This window comes from Gopherus evgoodei, chromosome 13 (assembly GCF_007399415.2).
Source record: "Gopherus evgoodei ecotype Sinaloan lineage chromosome 13, rGopEvg1_v1.p, whole genome shotgun sequence".
In the NCBI taxonomy this organism is placed as follows: Eukaryota; Metazoa; Chordata; order Testudines; family Testudinidae; genus Gopherus; species Gopherus evgoodei.
In genome coordinates, this window is record NC_044334.1 from 13,015,469 (window position 1) to 13,040,816 (window position 25,348).

Genomic DNA, 25,348 nt, shown 5'->3' on the forward strand with positions numbered 1-25,348 from the left:
CGGTTCCCTCCTCCTCACCCCACGAGGGGGTTGTGTCCCCCAACCGGGACTCCTGCCCCATCCAACCCCCCACGTTCCTTGACAACCCCCCCCGGGACCCCTGCCCCATCCACCCCACTTCCCTGTTCCCTGACTGCCCCCTGCTGCCCAATCCAACCCCTCCTCTCATTCCTGATGGCCCCCTGCGACCTCTGCCCCATCCAACCACCCCTTCTCTTTGTCCCCTGACTGACCCTGGAATCCCTATCCCTGACTGCCCCCCACCACCCCATCCAACCCTCCTTCCTGACTTGCTCCATTAAATTCCCCTGTTCCATGCCCTCTGACCGCCCCGACACTTATCCACGCCCCGAACTCCCCTGCCCTCTTCCAACACCCCATCCCTGCTCCCTGCCCCCTTACCCCACTGCCTGGAGGTGGCTGTTGGGCCAGGGCCATGGGCCAGAGCTGTGCCTTCCGTTGGGCCAGGAGCTGGGGTGCCCAGCCAGCAGGGACCGGGGCCGGGCCAGAGCCACGCCGCCTGGCAGGCCGTGGTCGGGGCCGGGACGGACATGTGCCGCCCAGCCGGCCGGGTCAGGGTCAGGCCCAGGCCAGAGTCACGCCGCCCACGGATGGGGACGGGCATCCTGTAGCCCTCCTTACGCCTCCGCCCCCCTGCCCCAGCTTACCTGCAGGAAGCCGCTGCTTCCTTCTCAGCCCTCCCAAGCTTCCCGCGCAAACAGCTGATTCGCAGGAAGCTGAGGAGGGGGAGGAGAAGCCAGGGGAGAGTTCAGGGGAGGAGGCAGAAGCGGAGTGAGGTGAGCTGGGGCCGGGGGAAGGGCAGGGAGCTGCTGAAGCTTTTGTTAAATTTAAAAGCCCTTTTCGAACCGGTTGTCCCTTGCGGGACAACTGATTTTAAAAGGGCTTTTTAATTTAACAGCCGGTTCCTGCGAACCAGCTCCAGCTCACCTCTGCCTATGCAGCACCTTACCATCTAAACTGCTATTTATACCTGTGCTAGGAAGGCATGTTGTGTACGTACTCTACACACTGCCCTAAGTATAGACATCGCCACAGAAATGTTATGCCACTTGTCCAAGAATACAGCGAACCAATGCAGAAGTGGAAACAGATGCCAGTCCTCCTGATTTCCTGTCCCCTGCTTAAGCCATTGGACCATACTCAAAAGGGTACCAAGGAAACAGTTTGGGGAAAAGGATGCAGGGAAAAAAGTTAAGCATAGAAAGGTTTCCAAATAAACAGGACACAGCTCCATCTTTCATCAGCTGGAAGCTTGTAGTGTTCCAGGCTACCTATAATTGCTACAGAGTACAAAAGAAATCATTGCTAACAACATGGTTTATACTTCACAGCGGGTTTAGGATAAAGGTCTAAGGTATAAAAAAGCTACTTTACACCTGTCAAACAATTATAATAGGAGGAAATGGGGACAAAAGAAAAGAGGATAGGATAAAAAGCATCTCTTAAAGACTGTAATAATGTTATGGTTCTTTCCACTGCTCGTTTGAGCTAATTCCTTAGCAATTTTGCTCTTTGCAGGTACTCTACCGAGCTCCAGCATACACTGCAGTGGGATTTTTTATGTGAATTTCCAGACTGACATTCACCAGGTAATATGAGTTATGTGCTGTATACTCACCTTGCAAACTGCTCAATTAAAAGACACAACAGGCCTGTTGTAGACTACACACGTATAAACGAAGCAAATGCAAGAAGTATCATTTTCATCAACCTAGAGATGTTTCTGGGGCATGCTGGGTGCACATTCAAAAAGAAGATAGCTGTGAGCACAAGGAATCTGGCTGCTTTATCATAGAAGGGCCTTCTTGGATATGGGCACCACAAGGGCTTTGAGCAGTGACAATTAAGGAAAAAGCATCCAAAAAGAATAAATAGCTGAGACATGCCAACAACAGACTGGCCCTCCGTCACCTCTATAGGCAGCTCCATGACTTCCGCAGCAACCACACAGCCTGCAGAGAGGCCAAGGAGAAGGCAGCCAGGAAATCAATCACATGCAGATTGCCGCTACCAGAAAACTCATTTCAATTCACAGCCACCCTGCCTGAACTGCAAATGAAAAAGAACCAGGACTAGTCTGGCTCCTAGCCACAGTAGTTCTGGGGGAATGAAGCACAGAGGGCCTGAACCCACCCTCGTCAAAGCCAATGTGCTATTGATTTCACTGGGGCTCAGAGAAAAAGGGATTGGGCACGGGAGTGGGTAAGAAAAAGCTCAACAAATCTTCGTTTACAACAAAAGCAAAACTATTTTTCAAGGATGCTGTTTGCTTTCTAACAATTTTTGGTGTGCAGCTCTGCCAAATGCTTGCTGGCCTGTGAATTCACCCAGGTGGTCTAAAGCAAGGGAAGGTTCTGTGTCAGATAAATCTACTGTGAAACATGACCCTTTCCTCCGCAGAACAGAAAGCATTCAGAACAGGAGACAGAACGTTCTTTGAACAGAAGAGTGGAGTTTTCAGCCAGGCTGTTTATCTGTCAGGACAGTTCTCCAAATACAGAAACACCAATAGTCCAGAGGTCACAGCTGCATGCTCTAGCAGAATCTGGTTGACTCCCCTAAGGTCCAGCATTTGGAAGCCAGACAAAATAAATACTCCATAATAAAGAATAGGACTACAAAGAACAGAAGCCTACTCTATACTCCACTTCTTGCTAGCTGGGTTTTCCAATTGCCAAGTTGCTCTTGCTAAATGCCACAGCAGCTGGCTTTATTTCCAAAGCAAACTGGGGAAGAAGCTAACTGGGATTCATCTCCACACGGCAGTCTAAAGGAAGGCACAAGCGTGCATTGCTATAGTCAGCCTACTGTGTAATAAATGTATCTTGCGGGCAGATATATGGAAGAACAGTGCACACCGCAAGATGAAACAAAGGGAAGCAGTCAAGTGTGAGTTTGATTCTGAATATTGCCAGTACTCAGGGGTGATCAGATTCTGTATTCCAATTTGACTCTTGTAGACACAGGCATGAGCCATGCAGTTTCAATCGTGTCTAGTCTAGATGCGATAAATCGACTGCTGAGCACTCTCCTGTCAGCTCAGGTACTCCACCAGGGCGAGAGGCACAGGCGGAGTTGATGGGAGAGCATCAGCCGTTGACTTACCGCAGTGAAGACATCACGGTAAGTAGACTTAAGTACGTTGACTTCAGCTACGTTATTCATGTCGCTGAAGTTGCATAACTTAGATCGATCCCCCCCAAGCCTCATTCTCACTTGCTTTCCCTAGCCTACTGATGCTCATTGTCACTCTGAATGAAAGTGAAAAAATTTCAAACTGACACAGATTTTTTTCAATTTGCCAAAATTTTGCAATTTTCAGATTTAGTTCAGCTCAGACTGAATTTTTCCCCAATTTTTCAGAACTATCAGTGAATAACACCCTCTGCCCTCCCAGCCCCCCACCCCCCCGCACACACCAAAAAATAATCAATCAGTTATTCACCCAGGTTTAGTTCCACGTTTATCAGGGTTTGTCAACTTTATTTCCAATGTGTCTAGAAAAACATCTTGCAACTTGCGAACCAACAGCCAGCCCTGAAAAGTGAAACTAAGATCTGAGATTCAAGCTGAGATCTTTCCTTACTACCGATGGTGATGCATTAGGGAAAGATCTAGCAGGTGAAAACATGTCCTCATTTGACACCTGTGCAAGCCCGTCAGCTGTCAATGGGGAAGAAGGGAAGAATTTGGCCTGCAGAATCTTTATTTCTATGGTCTGAATGCATAAGTAGCAAGAAACAACTTTAGAACCCATGGTGGACTTGATTCATGAAAGCACTAAAGCATGTGCTTAAGTCCCACTGAAGTCAATGGGAGTAGAGCATATGTTTAAGTTCAGTCCCAAAAACAGATGCTTCAATAAATTAAGGCCTACATCATTTTTACAGGGTCACTTTTCAGAATGGACCCACACATTATAACCCTAGATTTATCACTGTTTCTGTTTTCAAACCCAAAGTTGCGCTGAGAAGACAGATGGATAGAATGTACTTATTGCAAGTAGAGTGCTGGTAAAGAAACCAGTTTTTCTAGTAAAAATCTTTTCTGTAGTAAGTACCTATTCTAATCTATCTCCTAACAATTCTGATCCGATATAGTAGCATTTCAAAGTGTACAACCCTTTAGCATAGTCTAATGCTCTATTGTATTATTTCTCAACCCACCAGCTGAGATAAACATCTGAAAGAGAGAGTGTGTGCGTTTAATTATTTTGGATTAAACTAGCGATCAATTTGCATTATAAAAGTATTAAACTGAAAAACAGATGCCCTGGACGTGCTTGATTCATGCATCAAAAACACCCTAATAAAAATTGAATTTAACTGGTCATCCAATTATGTGAAGAGTTGATCTTTTCAATTGTATTTTGCTATGTTTTTCAAATAGCTAACAACTTTCCCTTTCACTCAGCTTCCCCTTGACATCACCCATCTCATTAGGAGATTGAGATTTCAGCTGACCCCTTGAGGAATTCAGTGCACTAAAACAAATGAGACAACAGCATAAACATCTTAGAAAAACCACACACACGTTTATGTGTATGAACCATGGAACCGTGGAAGCTCCTGGAGGGTGACGATTTACCTGTTTGCATTGTGTGGTAGGCAGGGTGGGGATTCGCCACTGGGCTCAATGAGAGCTGCCGGTTGCTGAGCACTTTTGAAAAATATAGCCCCAAATGTGGGTGCTGAGCACTTTGAAAATCCAGTCCACATTCTCGCTCTGGCTCCATTTCTCTCATCTTTACAATGGGGACAGTGATGCTTAGCTGCCTTGTAAAGTGCTTTGTGAGCTGTGGTTGATAAGTGCTGTATTGCATAAGTGCACATTATTAATATACCAAACAAATAAGCTTTGCTGCGTGAATGAGGTGGTGTGTCCACCCTTGTATCGCACATTCAACATCCCTCCGCTGCTCGCTCTCTGTAGCTATGTTCTTTCTGAAGTGTTTGTCATTGGTATCTATGTGCTGTACATATACACTGCATTAACATTGGACTAATTCTTATTTGATCCCTCTCCATAATTCTGGGCTTTGTAATTCCTGTCTCCTCCTATTTTTCCTTCTCTCTGGATCACTCTCACACTCCTGTGCAAACAATAGGAAGACTATAGTGAACGCATGAGTCTTGTAGTTTTTAATATTTATTTGTGTTGCAGTGGAACCCAGAGGCCTCAACTAAAATCAAGCACTATTGTGCTGGGTGCGGTAGACACAGTCCCTGCCCTCAAAGTGCTTACAATCGAAATACACAAGGAAAGGGTAGGACAGGAAACAGAGAAGTGAATATGACCGAGGTGTTTGTGCAGGTAAGTATGCATACACCCCAGCTAAAGATGTAATTTCCAGACTTACCCATGCTAGCTTTGATTGAGTTAATATATTAAAAATATCAACGTAGCTGCATGGGTAGTGGGACAGGCTAGCTGTGCTGTGTACAATACCATCTGAAACTCTAGACATATGTGCTTGGGTGGCTAGCTTGTGCCACCGCCTGCAGATACACTGCTATTTTTAGCACACTAGCTTGATCAGCGCTAACGTGGGTACATCTACCTGATCTGGAAATTACCCAATGGCAGAGCTGGGATGGAAGCCACATCTTTTGACTACTAGTCTCGTGCTCTATTCTCATAACCACATTGCTGCCTAAATCTACATGTCTAGTCTCCTTTGCTACAAAGTTCTGCAGCTGGAACACCTACCCCCGTGCCTGAGAATCTATACCTGGGTGTCTTCAACTGCATAATTCCTGTGCAGAACAACTGTCTTGATTTTATCATAGTCTTAAACTTTATAAGACTGTCAAATCACTGTCATGCCATAATTCATTGTTAGTTTCTCAGGTCAAATATGCAAATTTGAAAGAACCCAGAGATCTCTAGGTGGCTTGGGCTCACTGGTCACTATTTTCTATACATTTCTCTCATTGCTATTCTACACCAGTGCTCATTACAGTAGGACCATAGCTCTGGCTAATTAAAATGGACTTTAGCAATTAAATTAAACAATGCCTTAAATGGCTCTACTTAGTGTAATCTTCAATAATGGTTCCACCTGGAGGGGACATTTTATCATGTGTGTATGTTTTTCTAAGATGATTATGCCATAGTTTCATTTGTTTTAATGCACGGAATTCCTCAAGGGGTCAGCCGAAACCTCAGTCTCCTAATGAGATGGATGATGTGGAGGGGAAGCAGAGTGAAAGGGAAAGGTATTAGCTACTAAAAAGACATAGTAAAATACAATTGAAAAGATCACCTCTTCAGATAATTGGATGACCAGTTAAATCCAGTTTTTAGGAGGACGCATTTGATGCACGAATTGAGCATGTCCAGAGCATCTGTTTTTTAGTTTAATACTTTTATAATGCAAATTGATATCTAGTGTAATCTAAAGTAATTAAACAGACACGCTATCTCTCTGAGATGTTTATCTCAGCTGGTGAGTTCCGAAGTAATACAATAGAACGTTAGACAATGCTGCAGGGTTTTACATTTCAAAATGTTCCAGTAGCTACTATTCTGTTCAGAATTCTGCCATCAACCTAGCCCCCGCTCTTAGGAAGGTGGATTAACCACAGCAACAGGAGCACCCCTCCCATCACTGCAGAGACAGTGTCTACACTGATGAGGTGCTGCAGCTGTCCTGCGGTAGCATTTCAAGTGTAGACAAGCCCGAAGCCCTAACACTGTGAAACCATAACTATCTATGCTCCTGTGCCTTACCCTAATTGCAAAGAGTTTATATGTGGAGCACATGCAAGCATCTACTTATCCATTAAAAAAAAGTATCTTCAGAGCAGAGTAAAGCCAGGCACTAAATCACTAGTGGAAGAGAAGGAGGAAGCCAGAGGGAGGATTATGTCAAAATAACCTTTGACACGATGGCTTATTAACAGCCAGCTAATGGATTCAAGGGGAGGCGGGAGGAAGAGGAACAATCACATCTACATTGGTTCAGCTACCAGGGCCTCCTTCAACGATTCATCTTGTTTTCTTCAATAGCACGTGCTCTGCATCAGTTGGCTTTATTTCTGTGCCTGACTTGGGTGGGAGGTGGAGGGAGGATTAACTTGATTGGGTTTTTTACTTCAATTTTTGAATAAAATCCTGTACTTTATTGATATAGAAGCACATAATGGATGGATGTCCTGCACCTACCAGATGTAAAAAGTTGCTCTGAAGCAGGACTTGCAGCAAAGGCAGAGTAGTGTCAGGTAAAGGGTAACATTCTGCTTCGTAGCTCCTGACATGTGCTTTTTAACATAAGCGTAGCACTGAAATAAATTCAATGAGAGGTTCTTGGCATAACCAGCTATATAGGTGTTGCCAAAGCATATAATAATAAATAATAATAATAATAATAATATAATATAATATCTACTCAGCCCCTTTGATAACATGAAGCACCAGGTGAATCATTATCATTGTATTTGGGTTTTACCACAAACAAGGAAATGGCTTTAAGAACAAAGGATGGATAATGATAATGTAAAAGATACTTGCGTTGAAATCTCAGTTTCACTGCATGGTGACTCAAATCCTGAAATCCTTAATCAGGCGAACCACCCGCTGAAGTTGGAAAGTGTTTTCTCTGAGAGAGGACACAGTAGAAGTCATATTAGTGACCTAGCTTTAATACAGAAACACTAGACCACGACACAAAGAAAACTCCCAGCGCTTTACTAGAGCTGTTGCAAACTTGGTTCTAGGTCTATTGTACCAGGTGAGAAGAAGGCACAGAGCCAATGTCAATGCTTCAGTCGATAAATGAATCATTAAAGAAATGTAACCAAATATTTGTTCAGACCACCACTAACTGTGTGATGATGTACAATCTGTGAAGACATTTAAGCATAATTGAGATTTATTGGTATACAGTTTCCTAGGTGAGGGCTTGCTACATATAACTCAGGGTGTGAAGAAGAGAGCCACTACAATAATCTGATTTCACTCCAAACTCATATCAACCTCTTCCTTTCCCCGTTTCCATCATATTCATCTTCACCCAAACTCTTGAGGGGGACAGGACACAGTACTGGCTAGGTACTATGAAACAGCTGATCTGTACAGTTTTCTAAGCATCAAGAGGTTCAGGTAGTTTATAAATACATTGATATACCAGGAGCCAGATCCCCTAGATCCAGTTGAACTGTTTTCCCCTAGTCTTTGACCCTAGAGTAACTTAGCTAGACTGAATGCAACAGCTCCCTAGGGACCACTCTGCCAGCTCGGACTGTCTAGAGCATATTGCACTTCAGCTCTGCCCTCATCCTGCCCAGAAATCCCCCCATCCTATGCTGTGCAAGTGTGCCTGCAAGAAGCAGGTGGCATAGAGGCAGCTACAGTGGCTTTTATGCAATGTGATAATTCCGCTGGAGTCAAGGGCTTCCCGTGGCAGGGCAGCTGTATTTCTCCTTTGTGTGTCAGGAGCATCTGCGGAGCTCTCACTCACACACAATAACTGAAGGAAGGCTTTCAAGTTACCTGCATCAGTATACACAAAAAATGTCAACGTTCTTTCGTGGAACAAGCCAGTATTGTTTGCGCCCTTCCCGTAGAATTGGTGACTCTTCTTGGAAAAGTTGACATTTCTCCAATGGAGAAAGCTGCACTTGCTAACCAGGAGAGACATCTGCTTCTGATATCACGTAAATATCAATTTTTGTCTCTCTTCCAGCTGACAGCTTTCTGCACATCAAGACACAAAAACAAACGCCTCTCTGCTATGCATTAATAGCAACAGGGAAAGTCAGGTCTGTGCAATCTGTTCCAGCCCCATGTGTCCAGAATCCAATGGTTCTAAGCAGTTACAAGGCAGACGCTAGTTCATGTCAGTTTTCTGTTGGAGTGGTGATGCTGTGCTTCACACTTTACTCTGTATATATTAGGAAGAGTCAAAGAAAACAAAATCTGTCTGACTATTTCAGAGGCAAAACTTTGCTTTGAAAGTGGGTAAGAAACATTGCTCGAGGCAACTAACGGGCCTGCTTCACCTACAGTGCATCATGTTCTTTCCCATGAGATATGAAACTGAGGACTGGATCTGCTGTGCTCAATACAGCCTCAGCATGCACTTTTTAAATCAAAGCAAGGATGCGAGCCCAAGTGCCCTAGCCAAACTTCAGTGGGGTTAATTATGTTTTGCCTATTTAAATCCATGCTATTGTGAAAGCTGGCTGACCCACCTTAATAGATTACAAGCGGCCAGTAGGTGGGGGGGGGGGGTGAGTACTGCTCATGGACACAGTAGCTTGCATTTTTGCACTATCTCTTTTTCTCTGCCTCAAAGCAGGAAGATCCTGCTTCAAACCAGTTAGTTCTACTTAAATAAGGGACACATGAAATTTTACACTTACCAATCAAGTATTAGCACGCAAGGGTCTTTGTCTGAATGTGTATAAAAGGTTTGTGAAATTTGTGTAAGACAGAGTCTTTTGTACCAAGGTACAGGCTCTCCTTTTTCTGCAAAATAAAGCATTTTTCCTTATCCCTGTCAGGCTGTTAATTGGCTCTCAGCTAGGCAGACCCGATACTTCGGTAACACTATGGTTTCAATTAGAGATGTTTTCCTCACCTAAACTCTGTTTCATGTGGCTGGTGTAGAGTGGCTGCTGTGCTCCACTCCAGAAGGGGATGTTTTCAGTAGTGCTCTGCGGGTACAGGGCTTGTACTGGGGAATGGGGTGAAGCTTAGGCAGGGCTGTTGAGCTGCCCTCCCTCTGTCCCTTAGAGATGGCGAGACAGACCAGGCTGAAATCTCCCATTCAGATCAACAGACCAAAATCTAAGCGCTGTTAAACACCTGCAGTTCCCCCACTGAAGTCCCCTTAGCATCTCGCCCAAAAGGAGTCTGCATTAGTAAAGATTTGGCCCTATACCCTGTACTGAAATGAAATTAATCAAATCAATGTAAAATAAAGGGAACTTGCTCTTTAGGTAATATAACTAGCATTGCCACTTCTCATTTAACTATAGTGCACTAAATAACACAACTGAACGAAAGCTGCAACACTCAGCAGGGAGACTTTGCTGAAATAATTAGTGCCAGCAGCCTATGATATTCAGCATTCCTGGCAGCATTACACATTGTAGGTTATTAAGCTCAGAAGTCAATGTATTGAACTCTTACGCAAAAACAAAGGAAAAAAGTCAAAAGAACTAATTTGTAACATTTACAGTAAAGAAAGGGAGAGATATGGAAGAAGAGTGTGTGGCATGAGGAAAAAACCTACTGAAAAAATGAATTGGAACAGAAAGAACAGCAGACATGAAGGATTGCACAGCTTGCAACTGAAAATGTAAAACTACATTCACCATTTTAATATATTATGATATGGAAAGTACTCTCTTATTTTCCTTTTCTGATATTATTCTAAATGCAAAGGTAGAATTTCAAATATATATATTATAAAATGCTAGTATACAGGGAATTAGCATTGGGTCTCAGAGGAACTAAAAGTACCAAGCCTTCCATGTGCCTGTAAGGTTATTTTATTGTAGTAACAATATTGTTGGTTAAGGATAAAATAACAATTTGCATTATTATGCACTGTAATGTAAATCGTTGTTCTTAACTAGCAAATATATGCCTTGCTTTTGCCTCGGTGTCAGGATGAATGTTAAATCAGAGCTGATGAATAATTCATATGGTCCGATTTAATGCAACTGCTCATTCTAGAATTCATGTTTGAAGAAAAGCTTCTCTTGGGTAGATGTTGTTTAGATTCTGGGCCAGTGAATGCTCCTGAATGACCTGCGTGCAGCAAGATAATCATCTGCTGGTGAACCACCTGGGTTATGATTAAAATTTTACTGAGTTTTCATAACAAACATATCAAATATATGTGCAGTAATTCCAACCACTAGGTAAAGTGATCTCATCCAAACATCTGTACAAAGTGCACACTCTCTAGGGGCCAAATTATGCCAGCATAATATGTGGCAACGTTGCCTAGTGGATAGATCAGTGGACTGGGTATCAGAATTCTGCATTTATTCCCAGAGCTGTTGCTGACCTGAAGTAAGAAAGTTCCCCTCTCTGTGCCACCATTTCCCTTCCCACCCTTTCGCTTGTTTATTTAGATTATATACTCTCTGGGACAGGGAATGTATCCTAGTATGTGTTTGTGTGGTGATTTTGGTTGTAATATCCTGTCATGATAAAGCACAGTTTGTCTGGGTGGTACAAGGGGCTGGAGAGGTTATGGAAGATTGTCTGTGTCTCCATGGTCAGGCGAATACAGTAATCCAGGAGTACACTTTTGTTACTGGCTTGGGTAAATCTAATTATATATTATACCATCAGTTTGAATGAGTCTGCCCTGAGATTGGCACTTTCAGCAGTGACCTATTCTGGGCACCATGACACATCCCTTGAATGAAAAAAAAAATCATAACACAATCACCCTGTGGAACTCATTGCTACAATATATTGAGGCCTAGAGCTTAAAAGAATTCTAAAATGATCAGACATTTATATAAGTCACCTGGACATCCAGAGCTACAACAAGAAGGATCTAGAAATAAACAACAAAAACAAAAAAACACAAGCGTTTTGGAAAGGATATGAATACACATGCCTCAGACAATAAGCATAACTAGTAAACTTTTTTTTCTGTGGGCATGTTATTCCATTATTGCCTATTGCAAGGTTTCTTGCACTGTCCTCTGTAGCAGCTGATGCTGGTCACTGTTGAAGAGAAGATACTGAATGGGCAACAGGTTTGATCCAGTCTAGCAACTCCTAAGTTCTTCTATTACAACTCAGAAAAATGAGGAAACCATCCCAGAGGAAATCATTCCAGATCCCAGTTATTCTCCACAAAACTGCAAGGAAAGTTTGGGAAGCTTGGTTACCCTTAATCAAGTCACGTTGTAATGCTGAGCATGAGATTTTTTTCACCTGCATAATAACCCATTTCCAATCTCAGTAACTTGCTGCATGGTTTTAAGAGTGTAACAGTCAAATAACTGGATTCAACAAGCATTTTTCAGCAAGAAAAATTATTCTTAACATAAAAGGATATAATCTCTCTCACCTGCTATTGACCACCAGAAAAACTCCTGCAAGTTCCTAAAATTCTTATAGGAGAGAATTAAAAAAATACATGTACACAGCAGGGAACCAATTCATGCACACCTCATGCCTTGGGTAGCTGATTTATGACCATCACTGATCTTAATAAATTCAGTCTCTGTGGGCTTGTTTGAGTCTTAGCTCTCTAAAGAACCCTATAAAAGTCAACATGTCACAAGCAAGATTAATTCCTTGCTGCTAGTGTCAGTCAAACATCTAATGTAAAATGAAGAGGGGCAGGATCATTTTGCCCAATTTAGAATCCACCCCAGAAATCAGTGATTTTAGATTTAGTACAGAGCTCACCACTTCTGAAGTCCAGATTCAGTCTGGCTCTTACAAACAATGAGTTTTTCAGCTAATCCAGATTGTTTTCATTTTATTTCCATGGCTGAGGAGCAGACCAGGAATTACTTTTAAAAGTAATGTTAAATGGAAACGTGCAAAATCGAACAATAAACTGGAAGAACGTGTCTTTTAAATGATAGTTTTCCCTTGCAGAACAGTGGGTTATATTAAAAGGACCATATATTTTGTGACAGTTATGAAATCCCAGACTTTTCTGGAAAAAAGTGTTTTTGGTGAAATCTAAGAGATCCATCTATTTTTACCAACAACAACATGTGAAACTAAACTGACATTCCTGGCTAATGGCATAAAAGGAAAAGGGCCATGGGAGCTAGCAGTCCACAATGTTCCCACTATACTAAAATAAACAACAGCTCCACCTGAATGGGCAGAGAAGGGTTAGCACTTGTCAGCCCAGATTCACCCTGATAATAGCCATTACCCCCGACATTGGTGTAGCTGTCCCATTGAAAACTCGAGTGTAGATAGGTTTCATGATTATAAACCCGACTGGCGCCAATGCAGCTTTCTCCAGGCTCAAGCCGGGATTAGTGGTGCTGGTGCAAGTCTACGCTAGGAGGTTTTACTGGTGCTGGCTACTTACATCTGTAAGTGAGGCAAATTCTCAATATAGACAAGGCCTTAGAGACTTAGGCCTTGATGTCGGTAAATAGGGGCAGTACATAGCTGCACCATCCCAGGAGCCAGCCAGAGAAAGAAATGTGACTCAGTCCCCATGCTCTGTGGAGGGAGTAAGTTACTTCAGTTTTCATGGAGCAGCTTAGCCCCCACCTCCATGAGTCCAGCCAGCCGCTTTTGAATGGTGGAGGGGAACAGAGCAAAGACTTCTCCCACTCCTAGCCCACATGCTGCCGAGGGAACAGAATGTCACGTCATTAGCCTTTGTTCTCTCCACCACAAAAGTAGAGCACTTGGAGCAGGGTTGAGCGGAAGATTACAGGCAGGACTGTCTCAGCCTTAACTGGGACATGGTGTGTCTAGTTTGGCTCTTCAGTGAAATGCCATTTGATGGGAATGCCTTAGCTATTCAACGAGCACCCTCAAGCATCCTCGCTTCTTACGTGATTATGATTCGCTCATGGCATCTTTACCATCAGTACAAGCTGCCACTTAAAAATAAAGAGGGCAGGAGGGTAAATCAACTACCCAGACTTACAAAAACACCAAAAACTCATAACTGAAGCGGTGTCACCGCAGGTCTCCTAATTACACAATCAGCTGTGGCATACACTGTAGAGTCGTTTGTATTAACAGGCTGGGGGAGGGGGTATTTTATATGGTTGGTGGTAAGTCATCTCGAGATTTCAGTATGAGCTAGATGTCACATAATATGCCCTCCACTTGTGGTAGAGCAGCTGGTCTGCTGTTGTGGCTCTGATGAGAGGGGAGGGAAGGGACGATTACAGATGGAGACATTTACAAGATGAGGAGAGTATTGTTTGGGTTCAGCTGTAGTGACGTACATAGGGCTTTTGTCATTTTTCTCCAACCGTCTTTTCAATTCAGACCAATGCGCAGACAAAATGATAATCACTTTTCTCACAGATGTGCCCATTTAAAAAAAAAAAGCTATATATAACGCCTAGACACAAAAGGCCTGGGGGTAGGGGAAGAGAGAATCCCCTATCAAAGCAAAGTATCTAATTTGTCTAAACCATGCAGTCTACCATTCTGTGTTATTAATCTTTCATTCCTCCCAAACTAAGTAGTGTTTTTGTAGACCCCCTACCTATCTTGCCCATGGGTTCCGATCCAACAGACATGCTCAGAGGACATTAAGTCCTCACAAAAGAGCCTCAGAGGATGATACAGGCAGGAGGTGGCAGCATCCCTTGTAACTTTTATCCCAGGGGTTAGCGCGCACACCCAGGATGAGTGAGACCCCAGTACAAGTCCCCTCTCTGCCTGATGAAAAGGGATCTGAACCTGAGTTTCCCATCTCTTAGGTAAGTGCCCTAACCACTAGGCTCTGGGCTATTCCAAGATGGGTTGATCTCTCCAGTTGATGCCATTCCACTTTGTATTACTAATTAAGTATACATTGAGCCCAAGAGGGAGAGTGACTTTAGTTAAACCAGTGCAGCTGCATGTAGACAAGGCCTTAGATAATGCTAAGTATTTTGAAGACATAACTGATAAGTGTCATTACTCCTGTTTTCGTGGTGCAGAAGTACTGCCTTTCATCATGGCATTAAAATAAGGAAGCGTCTGTTGATATACACTACTTTCTGTAGAAAATCCATGTTTTTAAATATACATTAAAATCTTTCAGAAGCCATGTAACCCTAACACAGAGCACAAGGGCTGGATCAAACCACTGCATCTTCAGTCAGTGTAGATATAACATGTCATTAGCAAGGAGCTACTCCAAAACAAGAGTCATTTATCATTCCTGCAAATAAAGGACCCATTTACTAATGCTTTTGTTCAAACTTAAACAAAGCATTTGTAAAATGGGTCCCTTGTTTGCACATCATATTAAAAGGTCAGATGCTATTCCTTGCTGTAGTTTGCCAGGATACAGATATTTGATGTGCATCTGTGGGGACCACTGGAATCCCAATTCAACTAGTTTTACAATGAGACCGTTGTCTTGTATGCTGGATTATGCAGGTGACAGTTACCTCATTGATTTTCTTATTTGCTCCTGTTTGCATCTTCCTCTGAAAGTAACCAAACATTGCAGAGTTATGGCAAAGCATCACAAAGCATCCCAAAAGCAAGTTTGCCAACCCGTATCTCAAACAGTAGATTAACATATGTGGTTCATTGGAATACTACTATATTCAACAAATACTGACAGTGAAATGGGAGACAGAGGCACTGAGCATCTGCATCAGTTCAATTCACTCCTCTACATGTGTGCTTAGAAGAACCACCAAACTGGCTTTTTGGAGACATCTAAACTCCGCATCCAGAACATATAATTTGGTTCTCTTTCTTAATAAAAATATTATCCTTAGAAGAAAAGATCTTGCTGACTGCATCTGCACTTTTTCTGCCGAGTCATTCAAATATTATTTCATGGGATGTTCATTTAAGGCCTGAATTTCCCTGCACTGCACGCAAATCTGGTGCCCCCACATTATCTACATAAAGAATCATGCAACCGAAGTTTAGAGAGACAGAAAGATTTACACTGAATGACAAAATCTCACATCACTTAAAAGTTTCTTTTTTTCCATGTACATTTTTTCCATGCCCCTCCGTTTGGATCTTCATTATGCCTGGCATCCCACAGCTGGGCCTTGACAGGGGAAGAGATCTGTTAAATCATCTTGCAGCTCCAAGCTGGAAAAAGCTGCTCTTGGACAAAAGGTATTCATCCTGCCAATGACCATCCCGGCCTGAAGCTGACGCAGCTACTTAATGATGTTGGCTGTTTTAAAACTGAATTTGCCCACTCTTGTAAAGGTTTTTGGTCCCCCTTAATGAAATTCTGGACTTCTTCACATTGACATGATTCATCTGTAAAACTCTTTGTGCCAATTCAATAATTCTCCTCCCAGCAGCTACTAATCTGGTTGGTGAGAATCCGTTCTGGCTAAATCAAGTCAGTATAAAACTGGGAAACTAATAGCTTTAAAATTCAATTTCTTTCTGTCCATATTATAAGATTGTGCTGTCAAGTTTTAACATACTTGTTTCCTGAATGCTGACAGGCAGAACAACTTGTACTGATTTGTGGTATTCATCCACTATACAAAATCTCTGACAGCTTCATTACATGGCATGCTAATTTTTTTTCCACGTGGCCACCCATAATGAGATTAAATATGTTGTATTTTCAAGTATCTTACTTGGGAGGAATTGTGAATACATTTAGGTCATCATATGGAGTTTATTTAACATTATATGGGGCAAAAATGGAAAGAAATTGAATATATTCAAGTTGTATTTGAACCTATAAAACAATGTTTTATTTGCGATTTTGCAGATATTAGAATTATCTCTGGGCTATTCTGCATATTTATAGAAGTAACACTTAGGCCAAATCATCATCCCATTGGAAACAAAATCCTGGTCCCACTGAAGTCAATAGAAAATTTGCCATTGACTTAAATGAGATCAGGATTTGACCCTTACTGTAGATAGCTGTGATCATTCATGCCAGTGAATTACAAAGAAACCACTGTTGGAGGTGACTAATGTAATCAATGTACTGGAGGTGCAAAAGGAAGCTATCTAAAGAGGGATTAAAAACTGTTCAGAGAGCTGATATGACTCCCTGCACCATATAAGCACTACATCATCCACATTATGGTCTTAATCCATGTGAGTGGCCTAGTTAATCCGTCTTCTCTAACTAAAGTACTTCAGTGGTGCACTTTGATATGTGACCTGTGGGCACCGAATAATGTTCTGGAGGAGATAAATGTGCTGCTGCAATTAGTGCATCACCAGGCAGTTCATGTACCAAACCCATAAAAAAAAACAAACTGTTGTTGTATGTATAGCAGCACACTGATACAATAAAGACATAAGAGAGTTACATTATCCTGAAGGGGTTTTTTTATGACAACATAAAATTCTTTACTTCAGCTGATGCTTTAATTGCAACCCAAATTTCCCAAAACAAAACCAGCACCACCACAACAAAACAAACAAGAAAACCCCAGCCGTGTTCATTTCCCTATATGTGGTTATTGTGTGTATGTTTAAGGGGTTTTTTTGACACCCACAACTAGGAGTTGAACTTTGGGAACTGTACATAGTAGTAATATGGATGGGTGGGGTGGGGTGAAGGGAGCACAGATAATAGATTGCACTAAATAAACAACATGGCTATTAAGTGATACAATTTTCTTCAGTAGCTAGTTAGTCTCAAACGATTCCCTGCTGGCCTGCAGAGATGAACTCAACTGTTGCTGGAGGGAAAGGGCTGATGTAGGATAGAATGAACTTTCTTAGTTAATTTTGTTCCAAACTCAGATCTTCTGATTATTTAGTAATATGCTCCCAAGTCTCACAACCTACCCTTCAATAACAATGCTACACTATGATGGGCATGGAAAAGGTTAAACTTAAGTACTAACCAAATAATAAGCATTTATCATATGCACCTCACGAACATAACAGAGACACATCGATTTTGTTGACCTGATCAAAAAATTTCAATGAGAAATGCTATTTCAATGAGGAATGCTATTTCAATGAGAAATTCTCAAAGATATTGGTTTCTACAATGATCTTTCCTTGAGTTTTACTTCACTCTGCTTGTATGTCAGCATTCACTTCCCAAGAGAATGGTACTCTCAACTGACATGAAGTCAGCAGAGCTGCCTCCTCTCCCAACCTCTCCATCCAAACTGGCCGAGGGGACATGTTGGAGAAGTAAAGGCTTGTGCCTGCATTAGGGATCACAGCCAGTGTGGTAGAGAGCTCTAACTTACTAAGAATCAGGGACCCATAATCAGCTCCCTCAGGGCCTCTTCTGCCTCTGGGGGGGCCAAGCAGATCTTGGCACAGGTAAGAAACTGACTCAATAGCTCTGTCTAGTACAAGCAGCACTAAAAACAGACACACTGTGGATTTCTTGACTGGTAACTTCTTGTTTTAAACTAGCTAAACATTTTTAGATGGACAACCACCCAGTTATCCCAGAATGCCATTCCGGACAGATGTGCACTGGCTTACAAGTCAGTCACATACTCCATACAGGAGAGATGGTATAAACAAACCTGTAGGACTGATCAGATACTGACCAAGTCTTTAGCTTCTCTGAAAGATATAATTCTGAATAGACTGCAGGGTTTGCCACACATGCACTTCAGGCAACAGGCTTCTATAGAAGTCGTGATGGCCAGTGATCTTCAGCTTGCTGTGAATAGAGACAACTGCTTCTTTCCTTTCACAATCATTGAAATGTACAGAGAATCTACTAATGACTTTTCACCTTCTCTCCAAATACCCAACGCCCTCCTAATTCTCTTTGTCAGCTATCTGAATGATTTAGAGCCTCCTCCTGCCAAAAACAACCAAGAGACGTATCTTTCAGACTTACACTTCAGTTACAAAACCTAGTTGTGGTGACAGTCCCAAACAAAACGTAACAGACAGTGACAAGAAAAAAGTTTAGCACAGTCTATCAGAAACACAGCAATTTTCATGCATGCATCATAAATGTATCTGTGTAAAGTAAAATGAATAAGTAACAGATTGCTGTCACTGGAACAGAGGCATTCTTAAAACTTTTCCTTGATGTAGTTTGCACAGGTAACTGCATCAATAATTTTACCTAACATAACCCAAGCTAACCTAACCTAACCTAACCAGCTAACTTTGTCTGATTGTTTCCCTGTGCTCCAGTCAGTTGATTTGTGTCCAACTGTTGACTTGTCTTGTACTTATATTGTAAACTCTGGGGAAGGGATCACCTTTTTGTTCTGTGTTTATACAAACTTGGCACAGTGATGGCCCCTTATTGCTACCAAAATACAAATAAAGCAATTGATAATGTAAGCCATTTCAATAAAGATAAAAAAAAGTTTAAATTTAGACATTTAAAATTCAATATAAATTTGAGACATTTCAAATGACTTTTCATTTTGAAATGAACAAATTAAGACACTCCATTCCCAAGGTGGCAAAGCAAAAAGTTTCGATTTTATTGAGAGACAGCTTTCTGAAATTTTTCTTTAAGTTTGTCAAAGCTGATGCATTTCTGTGGGAAGTTTCAGTTTCCACAAAACAGCATTTTCTGATGGAAAAAAAAATGTTCTGCCAGAAAACTTTTGACCCACTCTTCTGAACTTGCTTTCAAACATTCCACATCAGGGTTGGTTTTCTCTCTCTTTTTTGTTACTGATTGAACCACTTCACGGTCATGTACACCAAGTCAGTGACAGAGCCAGGAGAAGCCAGTTCTCGCAACCCTGTGATTTAATCACTAGATTATGTAAGTATCTGTATAGCATTTTACAAACGAAAATTCAAGATCAAGACTAATGAGATGCCAACCTTCATTTTCTGTGGGAGTTAAGGGGTATGAATTTACATAAGTACAACCCATAGTGCCAAGTTCTTACTAAGCCACACATGCTAAAAAATCCAAGGGAGACAGCAGATGCATGAAGTTAGCTGGCCCCATTCTGGCACACTGGACAAGGTCACAGAGACTGCCCCATAGGCTCTCTGTAACAAGAGCCTCAGTGGTATTACAGGACCTGGCTTAGAATTCAGATGTGCATGCTTCCAAAGTTTATGCACTTTACTCTGACCTGCAATGACTGCCAGGCATTGCTCCTGTGTAGACGGCACCAGAAATTACATGCAGTAGGTAGCTATGTATGGGATCCAGTGATTGCTGCATCTGCAGAATATACAGTCGGTGGCTTGGGAATGAATCAAAGCCTGCTCAGCGCTGCTTATAGTTTCTTGTAGTTAACTATCTGATTTGAAATTGTTTGTTTCATGATGCTATACTCTTTTGCTCAAGCAAAACACTGCACGGATATCAATTTCACTTCTTAACATCCCTAGGAAATGGGTTTAGTATTATCTGCACTTTAGAGATAATCTATGTGTGTGTAGTTGGAACATGGAGAGGTGAAGTGACATGCCCACGGTCACGTACACCAAGTCAGTGACAGAGCCAGGAGAAGCCAGTTCTCGCAACCCTGTGATTTAATCACTAGATTATGTAAGTATCTGTATAGCATTTTACAAACGACAAGTATCATGTCTATGAAAAAAAGACATCAGGTAGGATTTATTCTGCAACCTGAGCGTGCTAGCCCCAGTCCAGCAGAACATTTAATTCAGCATGTGCTTAATCTTAAAAAAATTAGTAGTTGCATTGAAGTCAGGTAGTCACAATGAAATCAAGCACACACTTTGCTTAAGCATAAGGATCATGACTTCTTTTTGTAAAGTGTGCAATACATCACTGTTCTTACTAGGGGTAGGAATCTGCTGCTGGGAGAAGAGCAAAAAAGGGATCAGCTTGTTGATTTATCATGCTGGGGGCAACCCAAAGCAGCATAATTTAAAGAGGAAGCATGTTCTCACAAGGTTTGCAAGCTTGACACCCTTTGCTATTAAAAGGAGAGTTAGCTTAGCTCAGCAGACAGGTCTTCCCCAAGATCAAGCACATCTCCTTTTCCCATTTATTTTTGGCAGCCCCCATCTTCCACTGCTGCATTAAAAACATAAAACTCGAAAATAAAAGCTTTTCATTTCTCTCCCTAATTACTAAGCACAGCAGCTGCTCGGAGGAAGAATAATGAGACTCCTTGTTGAATATTTGCGATGAGGAAAATCCTATGCTTCTTTGCAGAGCCGTCCCTTGGGTATGGTGAATCAGGGCAACCGCCCAGGGCCCCACACTTTGGGGGCCCCCAGGCTTCAATAAAATTGTCAGGAGGTGAGTGAGCAGGTGAGGCGGGAGGGCAACCGGGGTGAAGAGGTGAATGGGGAGGCAAGCGGCAAGCAAAGGGAGGGGGGCGAGGAGGAGCCCCCCTATCAGAACTTTCCCCTCCCCCCAGTGCCTCCGGCCCACCAACAAGCCCCACTGATCAGCGCCTCCCCCTCCCTCTCAGTGCCTACCGCTTGCTGCGGATCAGATGTTTCATGGAGTCAGGAGTCACTGGCGGGGTGGGTGCAGGGGAGAGGAGCAAGGGCGCAGTGCACTGGGGGAGGCGGCAGAACTGGGCGGGGAAGATATGGGGCAGGAAGAGATGGGGTGAGAAGAAGCAGGGCAGGGGTGAAGCCTTGGGGGAAGGGATGGAGTGGAGCCAGGGGGAGCCCCCCACCAGGCAGATTAGAAACTCGGAGCCTATGTCCCAGGCCCCCGCATCCCCCTACTTTGGTGATTTTTAAAGGTCTTATTACATAACGTTGAGAGCTGGTTTTCCTGTTATTGCTTTTGCTAAAAAGCTATTAAGAAGATATGTTAGATGCTGCCGCAAAGAGCTTAGTGTCTTTTTGTTCACACAGTGCCTAGCTCGATGGGGTCCTGGTCTGTGACTGGGGCACCTACGGGCTACTGCCATACAAATCAATTAGTAATTCCTGGACAGATAGGTTTGCATCCCTCTCTCTGTAACATTTTTCAAGAACTCTCTCTATGGAAGGCTCCTCCCACTCTTCCAGGACACCTCACGTCACTGCACAACATTCTGTGGGGCAGAGAAGCATTAACCCCCATTTTACAGCAAGGAAACTGAGGCACTAAGAGATTAAGTGATTTGCCAAAGGCCATCCACAGAGTCTGCCCAGAGCTGGGAACCGAACCAAGGCCTTCTGAAGCCTGCACCCATGCTTTAACCCCAAGACTGCCCTTCTTCACATGAAGTATAGCTGGGGAGCAAACCTCCTGTCTTGCCTTTATCCACCTAAGGGGTCAGGCCTAAACAGCCTCAAACTTTCGGGGATGTTCAGCTCTTGATTCAGACTTCACTGCTTAGCCCCATCTCTGAGTTCCATTAATATTTCCTATGGGTTTCAGAGAACTGCTTACCAACAGTCTCTTCTTGAAACTTGCACCAGCTGTTTATCACAGAAATATTTCTTTCTCAGCTCAACAGGGAAGGAAATGTGATGTGTTGTGACCTGCTGATCCCAATTCAGAGTGACAGGCACATATTACTGGGTTAAAATTTCAAGAGAAAGATGTTACCAAGCAGTTTCCACCCTCTGTGGGTAACATATCGATCCAGAGCCCTCACTGAGGGATGCCAAATTAAATCCAAATTTGCTAGAACAAATTCACTGCTGGGACTAAGCAGGAGCAGCTCCATTGGCTTCGAGGAAGCTCCAATCCGTAACTTGTGCCAAGAATTAATCTGGCCCCTTATTTAAAATCTCTTTAAAACTTTTGAAGTCTTTGCAGTATAGTCAGCAAATTCATCAGTAGGAAGTTAACACTCTGTATCATGAGCAATATTCAGGAAGGATGGTCTTGTGGATAAAGCACTGAACTGGGACTTGGCAAGTCTGGCTTTGATATCCAGCTCTGCCACAGGCATCCGGTAAGTCATAATCTCTCTATGCCTGTTTCTCATCAGTAAAATGGGGTTAAAGTTTCCTCTCCTCTAGTTTGGCTTTGTTCTGTATCTTTAGATAGCCAGGTGCGGCTCCAGGCCCCAGCACGCCAAGTGCGTGCTTGGGGCGGCAAGCCGCGGGGGGCGCTCTGCCGGCACCACAAGGGCGGCAGGCAGGCTGCTCTCCGCGGCTTGCCTGCGGAGGGTCCACTGGCCCTGGGGCTTCGGTGGACCTCCCGCCAAAGCCGCGGGACCAGCAGACCGTCCGCAGGCAAGCCGCGGAAAGCAGCCTGCCTGCCTGCCGTGCTTGGGGCAGCAAAATTCCCTGTAGATAGCAAACTTTTTGCAGTCAGGATTGTCTCATGCTATGGGTATATCTACACTGCAATCCAAGTGTAGACATTGGGTAGACATGCCCACGCTAGCACGGCTAAAAATAACAGCATCAGTATAGCAACACAGGCTTCAGCAATACAAGTCAGTACCCAGGGCATGGGATGAGCATGTAAACTGTATTGCTGAAGCCAGTGCCAGCGTACCTACACTGCTTTAGCAGCTATGTTAGCATAGACAAGTCTAGCCAGGTTGCAAACACACTCTGAATTGCAATGTGCATAGACAGCACCTAGAAGAACAGGGCACCAGTCTCATTTGGAGACTGTAGGTCAGTGGTTCTCAAACTTTTGTATTGGTGACACCTTTCACATACCAAGTCTCTGAGTGCAACCCCTCCTCATAAATTTAAAATACTTTTTTACATATTTAACACCATTATAAATGCTGGAGGCAAAGTGGGATTTGGGATGGAGGCTGACAGCTCGTGACTCCCTTCGTAATAACCTTGTGACCCTCTGAGGGGTTCCAACCCCCAGTTTGAGAACCCCTGCTGTAATACAATTAAACAGGAAGCAATTATCATTCTATAAGAAAGCATGTTCGTGTATTTAAAATGCATATCACGCCTCTCTGTAGAAATACCAGTAAATTTCTCACTCGGGCTTAATCTCCATTGCAGGAGCATAATTAATTTCTTCTGATAAATCATGCAGAGTCCTAGTTTGCCTACACACACATACACACGCACAAATGTGACACTGACCCAGGAGCAATAAACACTATTCCTCAATTATTGAGAAACTATCCTTGTATAGTGGCATGTACCCTATACCTAGCACATACCCTATATTTCAGTCTTCTTATATAAAGGGACAAAACAACATACAAACTAAGCCAAATCTGGCTGACTGGTGTAAGACATACTATTTATCATTTAAATAGATGGGGAAAGTTGCCAGTTAGTTCAGACAGCTACAGCTCTGAGAAACAATATTTCTCTTAACAAAGAGCTATCTACCCATTGCTGATATAGTAAATGTGCTATTCTTTCCTGGTGCTCTCAGAACTGAAGGTAATAATAAATAGCCTGAAGCATAAGGACAATTTTTGTCAAAACTCTGGGAGTTGGCACCTCATCTCATCTGCCACAGAAATAGATTCACACGCTGAGAATTAGGGTACATTTTTGACGTGCTCCATTGGAAAAATACCCAGAGATCTTTGATTGCATTTTGTGCCGTGGTCATGGAGGTGGTTTCCTGTGCACTTCTTGGAGAATTAAGACCAATAATTATCTTTATTTATATATATATATTATAATTATCTTTATTTGTTAATCTACACTGTTTGAAGACAAACCTGAACCCTATATTAATAAGATTATGCCTAACTCTATGGATATATCTATAAATACTTTCGAGGGTTAACAGATGACTAATAGATATAATAAGACGACAAAGGCATGAGTAATATGTGTTACAGATGTTATAAGCACACCAATAGAAGCTGCTATAGAGGTTTTCCCTGAATAAGGGCTCCAAGATTGGGCAAACAAAAGCTGTAACCAGCCAACATTTTCATAGACTTAAAGTTTAAGGCCAGAAGGGACCGTAAGATCATCTAGTCTGTCTTCCTCTGTATCACAGGCCATCAAATGTCACCCAGTTAGCCCAGAATTAAGCCCAATAATTTGCACATGGCTCAGGTATGTCTTCCAGAAAGGCAACCATGCTTGATCTGAAGGCACCAAGAGATAGAAAATCCACCACTTCCCTTGGTAGTTTGGTTCAGTGAGTAATCCTCCTCATGTTAAAAATTTGTGCATAATTTCTGATATGAATTTGTCTCATTTCAGCTTCCAGCCACTGGTTCTTATTCTGCCCATCTCCGTTAGATTAGAGAGTCATTTAGTTGTCCATATTTTTCTCCCCCTGGGAAGGTATTTATACACTATAATTAAGTCACCTCTGAATCTTTTTTTTCTTTTGGATAAGCTGAGCAGACTGAATTCTAACAGCTCCAGTTACATTTGGAACCATAGCTATATGATTCCAAAATTGGGGGAGGGGGGATATACTAGAGGTTGGGAATTTAGAAAAAAGTGATTTCATCCAACTAGTAAGTGTGCAGGGCAACCCTCCAACACAGCTTCTTTCATTATTGGAAACGAAAAGGTACCAAATGGGGAGAGAGTGATTGAAAAGATCCTGCCTAAAGCTGATAGTTTTCTTTCACAGACGTGAATCTGAGACTTTAATTAACCATCCTTCCAAGAAAGCAACATTGGGATGGTGCCATTTATCAGCAATCAGCTGCACATACAACCAGTAGCAGCAATTTCAGTGAGACCATTAGTTCTGTAGGCAGGTGAACAGCCATCCAGACACACAGAGTGGGTCTCCAGATAGTCTACGGTTTCTCATTGTTAAATCTCAGTGTTTGGATAAGTACCGTTACGCACAAAGTAACTTTGAAGGGAACTACATTGTGCATTGAAGGCAATGGTGGATTGGGGACATTCTCCATGTTAAATAATCACAGGGGTTAGATACAGG

The 25,348-nt window shown here is 42.7% G+C and overlaps 1 long non-coding RNA gene across 1 annotated transcript; it reads left to right on the forward strand.

Annotated features, from left to right (window-relative positions):
- Positions 1–347: 347 nt before the first annotated feature.
- LOC115660880 lies at positions 348–23,776 on the forward strand. Its single transcript, XR_004002965.1, has 3 exons — positions 348–422; positions 8,429–8,435; positions 23,766–23,776. It is a non-coding gene; the product is annotated as an uncharacterized LOC115660880 (long non-coding RNA).
- The last annotated feature ends 1,572 nt before the right edge of the window (positions 23,777–25,348 follow it).